General features: G+C 47.7%; 1 long non-coding RNA gene across 3 annotated transcripts in view; it reads left to right on the forward strand.

Moving 5' to 3' along the window:
* The first annotated feature begins 3445 nt into the window (after positions 1 to 3445).
* Positions 3446 to 8487, forward strand: part of LOC131131145 (uncharacterized) — a 5996-nt gene continuing 954 nt past the window's right edge. Inside the window, exons 1-5 of one of the 3 annotated variants that reach the window (XR_009130155.1) lie at positions 3446 to 3846; positions 4116 to 4278; positions 4359 to 4471; positions 6250 to 6493; positions 7283 to 7360. This is a non-coding gene — a long non-coding RNA (uncharacterized LOC131131145). Of the gene's footprint in view, positions 3851 to 4115; positions 4279 to 4358; positions 4472 to 6249; positions 6494 to 7282 lie in introns of all 3 variants that reach the window. The other 2 variants (XR_009130156.1, XR_009130154.1) reach the window with 2 other exon arrangements.

The following is an 8487-nucleotide window of genomic DNA, read 5'->3' on the forward strand; positions in this document are numbered from 1 at the left end:
TCTCTCCCTCCTTACTGTTCAAGCTAGCGTAGGAGTCATCATAGACCTCTTGTTTTGGCTTTCCTACCTCTACTTTCACCTTAGCATTCATCTCTCTGTACTCCCCCTCTACTCTCTTCAGTCTTCTCCATGTCCCACTTGTTCTTAGGTAACCTTTTTGGCCGTATACACTCCCGCACCTCCTCATTCATGGTCCAGTCATCCAGGAAGCACCTCCCGACCATCCAGAGCGTGTCACAATTTCTGCCTAAAAGTCCTATAACACTTTTGTTTCAGATTTGAGCATTTGGTCATCTGCTCTGCCTTTGCCCTCTCGGTCTTCCTCACCGTGAGGGTTCTTCTACACACCACCGTCTTATGCCGTCTGGCTACACTTTGACCTCCCACTACTTTGCAGTCACGATCTCCTTCAGATGACAGCGTCTACACAAGATGTAGTCTACCCGTGGACTCCTACCCCCGCTCTTACAGGTCACGCTATATTCTTCTCTCTTCCGGAAGAAAGCATTCACTACAGCCATTTCCATCCTTTTGGCAAAGTCCACCACCATCTGTCCTTCTGCGTTCCTCTCCCGAATAGCTAACCTGCCCATCACCTCTTTATCATCTGTATGTCCTGCACAAACAGGTCCATTCAAGGTTGCCCCGATGACAACTCCTTCCCTTCCAGGAATGCTCTGTAAGACTTCATCGGCGTCCAGCCAGTTTTTCTCTTTTTCCTCCAACTCCCATCCCGCTCATGGGACATACCCGCTAACAACATTGAACAGCGCACCTTCATTTTTCATCCTCAGACTCATCACCCTATCTGACAGTGTTTTTACCTTCCCAAGCAACTCCTCCTACTCCATCGGTCTTCCATCTCAACCATGATGGAACAAGTTGAACTCCGCCCCTATAGGCAGTCAGACTAGACAGTTTGTTCCATCAGAGGTGTCCAGAGGTTACAAACATTCATTCATTTCCGTTTGGTAGATTGTTGAGTTGAGGGATTAGCAACCATTAAAGATACAAGAAATCATTCCGATTGCCATGATGATGGCTGTCTGTCTTAACCATAGCGGTCGGAATTCTTATATTTTAGCATTAGGTCAGTCGATTTGAGGAAATGGAGTATTTTCAATGGTGTTTTCATGTCAACAGGTCCTGATTAACCCGGGAAATGTTGTTTCACCTGGCAAAGTCCTGATGTTTGTATAACTATGCTTCTGTACTGTCTTTCGCAGTTAATTTCTTCTCTTCACCTGTGTGCCAACATAAATTATCAGTTGGATATTGTATGTAAGTGTCCAGTTAAATCTCATGTGTTGTAAAAGTTTATTCCTTAAAGGGAACTGGCCATTGTGAGCTAAATTGTTAAATTTTTTTTCAGTAGGACAGGCCGATGCACACACTACAATGAGACACAGCCAGTTGAGTCAGCCATAATGTTTTGACAGCATCAAAGCTTTATTTGTATTCATCAGTATGGCGGCCTGTAGTGGACAAAAGGAATAACGATTTTGATTACAAAAGGCAATTCCATGTCAGCCCATTGACAGAAAGGTTCAGTTTTATCTCATGGAATGTAAAGTTTGAACATATACGAATACATAGTCACACAAAGGTTGTAAGTTACACCAAATGACAAGAAAATAGTAAAATAGACTCCTATTAAGGACACTACAGTCGCAGGGCTACCTATAGTATTTGTCAGCCTTTTGTGGTAGAAGGTCTGCAAGGATGTTAAGACCTTGCCATTCAATGTGACGCAACTTTGCAGTTTGGGTTGATGAAATAGCTTGTGGCCTGGCGCCCAGCTGCACCGGCCACGCCCCGAGGATCCCACACGCTCACGGCCCCGCTGCCACCGGCGGCCCACGGAGGCCCCGCCCTCGCTGGGGTCCCGAGACGGCTCAAGCCACGCCTACCCGGCGGCCAAGCCACGCCTCGGTCCAGGCCGCCGAAGGCGTCCCCGCCTCCCGCGGCGGCCCGGCCGCGGCCCGGGCCCCGCCTCCCGCGGCGGCCCCGCCTCCCGCGGCGGCCCCGCCTCCCGCGGCGGCCCCGCCTCCCGCGGCGGCCCCGCCTCCCGCGGCGGCCCCGCCTCCCGCGGCGGCCCCGCCTCCCGCGGCGGCCTCGGCCCGGGCCCCGCCCCGGGCCCCGCCCCCGCGGCGGCCCCGCCCCGGGCCCCGCCCCCGCGGCGGCCCCGCCTCGGCCCGGGCCCCGCATGGGCGGCCCCGCCTCGGCCCGGGCCCCGCATGGGCGGCCCCGCCTCGGCCCGAGCCCCGCATGGGCGGCCCCGCCTCAGCCCGAGCCCCGCTCCGGCGGCCCCGCCTCGGCCCGAGCCCCGCTCCGGCGGCGGCCCCGCCTCGGCCCGAGCCCCGCTCCGGCGGCGGCCCCGCCTCGGCCCGAGCCCCGCTCCGGCGGCGGCCCCGCCTCGGCCCGAGCCCCGCTTCGCCGGCGGCCCCGCCTCGGCCCGAGCCCCGCTTCGCCGGCGGCCCCGCCTCGGCCCGAGCCCCGCTCCGGCGGCGGCCCCGCCTCGGCCCGAGCCCCGCTTCGCCGGCGGCCCCGCCTCGGCCCGAGCCCCGCTTCGCCGGCGGCCCCGCCTCGGCCCGAGCCCCGCTCCGGCGGCGGCCCCGCCTCGGCCCGAGCCCCGCTTCGCCGGCGGCCCCGCCTCGGCCCGAGCCCCGCTCCGGCGGCCCCGCCTCGGCCCGAGCCCCGCATGGGCGGCGGCCCCGCGGACACCGGCGGCCGCCACCCGGCGCCGCCCCAGGTTCCGTTCCTCGCCGGCCGCTGCAGACTGCTCGCCGGCGGCCGCCGCCTTAATAACGCTCTTTAGTCGACGGCGGCCGCCGCCTTAATAATGCTCTCTAGTCGCCGGCGGCCGCCGCCTTAATAATGCTCTCTAGTCGCCGGCGGCCGCCGTCTTCATAATGCTCTCTCGTCGCCGTCGCCGCCGTGTTCATAATGCTCTCGCGTCGCCGTCACCGTCGCCGCCGTCTTCATTATGCTCTCTAGTCGCCGCCGCCGCCGCCGCCGCCGCCGCCGCCGCCGCCGCCGCCGCCGCACTCTTCAGCAGAGTAAGACAAAGCTTACTTTAGCCACAACTTCACCGTTGAGAAAACACAGTATATGATTGCCCATCATAACGTTTAGGGTTAGGGTGTCATGAAAAAACCCCATCAAACATCAACACAATATATCTATTCTATATATATCTACAACAGACTTGGATAGTCGTGTGCAAGAATAACCTATTTACGTGGCTTAAAACAAGTAATTTAACAGATATTTCTTTCATAGACAGTCCCGCAAAGCACGCTGGGATGTGCGCCTATCGACTCTACATTATGAAGAGGACAAGGAACTGCTGATTATGATGCGGGCGAGGGAGGATGTCAATTAAGGGCCTCAATTCTTTCATTTCTTCTCCTTAAAAATTATTTGTATGTCAATCTTGGCTATGTATTTGTATCATGTGTCATTTGTGTGCTCTCAACATACACTTGTCAGTCCCAAATACAGTCAACTTCATCTATGTATGTCCGTCACAGGCCACCGTACTGATCCGCCAGTCAGCGATGACGTTACGTGAAATACAACTAATCAAATAAAAACTCTTTTTTCACAGCACCCTACGAACGGTGCCCAAGGTGCTTCAGGAAAGTATTAGAAAGTATTTAAGTACTTAGAAAGTATTATTTCTCTTGTTATAGTGTGTAAAATCATTGTGAAACACGACGTCACATCCGCGCTGAAACTTCCTGTTTGCACTTCCTGGTTTCGTCCGGAACATGGCGCCGACCATCCCAATCACGCTGTGTCAATCTGTTTGCAGCCAAGCTCAAGTATTCTACAGGGAATGCCGTAAGTACGTGTTTATTTCATGTTTTGAGATGTCAAAAACGCTGCAGCATCGGTGCCGTGTTAAAACAACCGACGATGTATATGTTCAAGCTAAAATGCTAGGCCATAGTCGTACCTCCGTTGGACATTCATCGACTACTGTTTGTAAAACTAATAGACGTGATTTTTGAAACTTTTTATCGAAAATGCTTGAGAATATATTGAAAATGCTTGAGAATATGTAACATGTGTATCGCTTTGTTTTTTTCAACTTTTCAACACTGTTACAGGCATGTGTTTGGCCAGCTATTGTCGGCCGGGTTGAGCGTGAACCAGGAAGTGCGGGGATCTCGTGTGTTCTCTCGTTGCTGGGTAGTCGAAAAAGAAAGTTGCCGGGAAGCAGCAGGCAACCGTGTTTCTTTCCCTGACGAAATCAGGCCGCCCCTTACCACGGTATGGGGCTGAAAATACTGACAGTTAACACCGCCACGACCGTGAAAATGTGCCCAAGTAAACTGTTTGTCTTTCAACAGCATCGTTTTCATTGGCGCCAACTTCATTCGGTATCGAGTCGGCGTTCCAACACCCTGACGGAGAACACCGGAGTTGCCATCTAACTCTGACGCCACACAAGCAATGCTACAAGGTCAGTATCAAAGTTTCAAGTCACGTTGAAGCACGAATAGTGGCGTTTCGCTCCGACAATAGGACAATACACAGTACATAAACGATGTCGAAGTTGACGAGCTGAAGCCGAGGCCGTCATTTTGTGGACATACAGTCCCTGACAAAAGTCTTGTCGCTTATCCAAGTTGTAGGAACAACAAATAATAACTTGACTTGTAGTTGCTCAATTGGAATCAGAAATGACTTATATGAAAGGCAAAGCCCTCTAGATTATGCTTTTTATATCAAAAGAAAGTTTTGTACCATTCATTGAGTTTTATCATTTCATTAGGACATAAAGGTCAGATTTTGCTTGGACAAAAGTCTTGTCGCATACAAAAAAATGTAGAAATAATACATATACTTAATTTTGAATACACAAATATGCTACAATAACATCAGAACATAAAGTCATTGGACCTTGCAAAAAGAATTAATATTGTGTATGGCTTCCATGAGCTTGGAGGACTGCATCCATACATCTTGGCAATGACTCAAATAACTCATCTGGAATGGCCAAGAAAGCAGTCTTGCAGGACTCCCAGACTTCATCAGGATTTTTCGGCTTCATCTTCCAAGCCTCCTCCTTCATCTTACCCCAGACACGCTCAATAATGTTCATGTCTGGCGACTGGGCTGGCCAATCCTGGAGCACCTTGACCTTCTTGGCTTTCAGGAACTTGGATGTGGAGGCTGAAGTATGAGAAGGAAGCAGAATTTGCCCTTTCTTGTGGTTTGGAATGTAATGGGCAGCGAGAATTTCTTGATATTTCAGGCTGTTGGTTGTTGATGAAGGAGGAGGCTTGGAAGATGAAGCCGAAAAATCCTGATGAACTCTGGGAGTCCTGCAAGACTGCTTTCTTGGCCATTCCAGATGACTTATTTGAGTCATTGCCAAGACGTAAGGATGCAGTCCTCCAAGCTCATGGAAGCCATACACAATATTTATTCTTTTTTCCAAGGTACAATGACTTTATGTTTTGATGTTATTGTAGCATATTTGTGTATTCAAAATTAAGTATATGTATTATTTCTACATTTTTTTGTATGCGACAAGACTTTTGTCCAAGCAAAATCTGACCTTTATGTCCTAATTAAATGATAAAACTCAATGAATGGTACAAAACGTTATTTTGATATAAAAAGCATCATCTAGAGGGCTTTGCCTTTCATATGAGTCATTTCTGATTCCAATTGAGCAACTACAAGTCAAGTTATTATTTGTTGTTCCTACAACTTGGATAAGCGACAAGACTTTTGTCAGGGACTGTAATTGGCGCGCAGCATGCTCCAAATAACGGAAGCAATTGTTTCAACCGGTTCATTTGCAATCCATAACATAATGTCAACGACTTTGGCCCAAATTGACACCGATTTATTAAAAGTATATTTTGCTGACAACTGAAGCTAAAAGTGGTTTATTTTTAAATATTTCTTTTGACGTGAAAATCCCTTGATGTCCTGGTTAAGTCGTGTGCATGGCGTGTTAAGTTCGTGCCTGTTGCCATCAGAGGCGAGGCATCTCTTAGGTGAGTGTAAGCCGCTGATTTCATCTTTGAGCATCGTTGTGACAACGGAAGAGAAAACACTCATAACCCTTCCCCCTTATTCGGTCTATTTTAATGGCGACTAAAGAAAAAACTCACTTCTAAACACCACATCATTACAATAAGTATTCAATGCAGTAATGAATTTCATAAAACTCAGTATTTCATTACAGCAAAGGAATAGCAGCTAATCTTCCTACTTCTGTTACAGATGAAAAGCCGCTTGGCGCTTAACAGCCCGTGGGATCCCTCTGCATCCATCTCAACATGAGCTCCAAATCGTCATGTGATGCCATACGTTCTCCAGTGGACTGTTTCACCTATTGCACGCACAAGACGCCATTTTCTGGAGCTTCAACCTTTTGCGTCCATCAGCAGTCTGTCGGCCCCCTGGGAAGGACTCATGTAACCGTGTTGGCACACCATCAACAACATGGCCTCGGCGTTCTTCACAGGTAGGAAGACTTGTTCAAGTAAATGACATGATACATACACACATGTAGCACAGTAACACAGGATAAAAGATATGCAATTCATACACGAGTGCCATGACTAATGCTTTGGCTGGAAAGGTTGCTCTGGCTGTTATAGCACAATGTTAGCCGGCCACATGGCGGTCATTACAATGGCCTACATTTCTTCCCAGCTCTGACAGCTACTCTCTTCTTAATCACCACTTGTACTCTTTGTTAAAGCTTAAGGATAAACCAACTGTAACACTTGTCTACACGAGGGGAGCATCTGTTGACAACAATGGAAGTATTTTGCAATCATCTAGTCATGTTAGTACTTACAAAAAATGTCACACTTTGTATAAGGAATGTTTTTGCAGTATTTATGGGTTACAATCGCTCCACTTGTTGTGTACTTTTTTGGACCTTTAAAAGCATTTGTTTCTATCTTTTTTTTTTCTCAAAAATTGTATTTGTAGTATTTTAAATGCATGCTAGTGACCACTATATGGCGGAATTTCCAAAGAATATTAGCAGTACCTAAAAAAAAAAAAAAAAAAAAAAAAAAATCCCAAGTACAGTCGCAGTAATTTTAAGTGACCACTAGATGGCGGAAATTCACAGTTTCAGTTGCAGTAATTTAAAGTGGCCACCAGATGGCGGAAATTCCCAAGTATAGTTGCAGTAATTTGGAGTGGCCACTAGATGGTGGAAATTCCCAAGTATAGTTGCAGTCATTTTAAGTGGCCACCAGATGGCGGAATTTTAAATTTTAAGTTTCACTGCTTTTAGGTGACCACCAGATGGCGGAAATTCCCAAGTATAGTTGCAGTAATTTCAAGTGTCCACTAGATGGCGGAATATCCCAAGGTAAGTTGCACTGCTTCTAAGTGACCATCAGATGGCGGAATTTCACATGTTAAGTTGCAGTACTTTTAAGTGACCACCAGATGGCGAAATTTCACATTTTCAGTTGCACTGCTTTTGGTGACCACTAGATGGCGGAATTTCACATTTTAAGTTGCACTGCTTTTGGTGACCACTAGATGGCGGAATTTCACATGTTAAGTTGCAGTACTTTTAACTGACCACCAGATGGCGAAATTTCACATGTTAAGTAGCACTGCTTTTGGTGACCACTAGATGGCGGAATTTCACATGTTAAGTTGCAGTACTTTTAAGTCACCACTAGATGGCGAAATTTCACATGTTAAGTTGCACTGCTTTTGGTGACCACTAGATGGCGGAATTTCACATGTTAAGTTGCAGTACTTTTAAGTCACCACTAGATGGCGGAATTTCACATGTTAAGTTGCAGTACTTTTAAGTCACCACTAGATGGCGGAATTTCACATGTTAAGTTGCAGTACTTTTAAGTCACCACTAGATGGCGGAATTTCACATGTTAAGTTGCAGTACTTTTAACTGACCACCAGATGGCGAAATTTCACATGTTAAGTTGCACTGCTTTTGGTGACCACTAGATGGCGGGATTTCACATGTTAAGTTGCAGTACTTTTAACTGACCACCAGATGGCGGAATTTCACATGTTAAGTTGCAGTACTTTTAAGTCACCACTAGATGGCGGAATTTCACATGTTAAGTTGCAGTACTTTTAAGTCACCACTAGATGGCGGAATTTCACATGTTAAGTTGCAGTACTTTTAAGTCACCACCAGATGGCGGAATTTCACATGTTAAGTTGCAGTACTTTTAAGTCACCACTAGATGGTGGAATTTCACATGTTAAGTTGCAGTACTTTTAACTGACTACCAGATGGCGGAATTTCACATGTTAAGTTGCACTGCTTTTGGTGACCACTAGATGGCGGGATTTCACATGTTAAGTTGCAGTACTTTTAAGTCACCACCAGATGGCGGAATTTCACATGTTAAGTTGCACTGCTTTTGGTGACCACTAGATGGCGGGATTTCACATGTTAAGTTGCAGTACTTTTACGTCACCACTAGATGGCGAAATTTCACATGTTAAGTT

Source organism: Doryrhamphus excisus, chromosome 6 (assembly GCF_030265055.1).
Source record: "Doryrhamphus excisus isolate RoL2022-K1 chromosome 6, RoL_Dexc_1.0, whole genome shotgun sequence".
Classification (NCBI taxonomy): Eukaryota; Metazoa; Chordata; class Actinopteri; order Syngnathiformes; family Syngnathidae; genus Doryrhamphus; species Doryrhamphus excisus.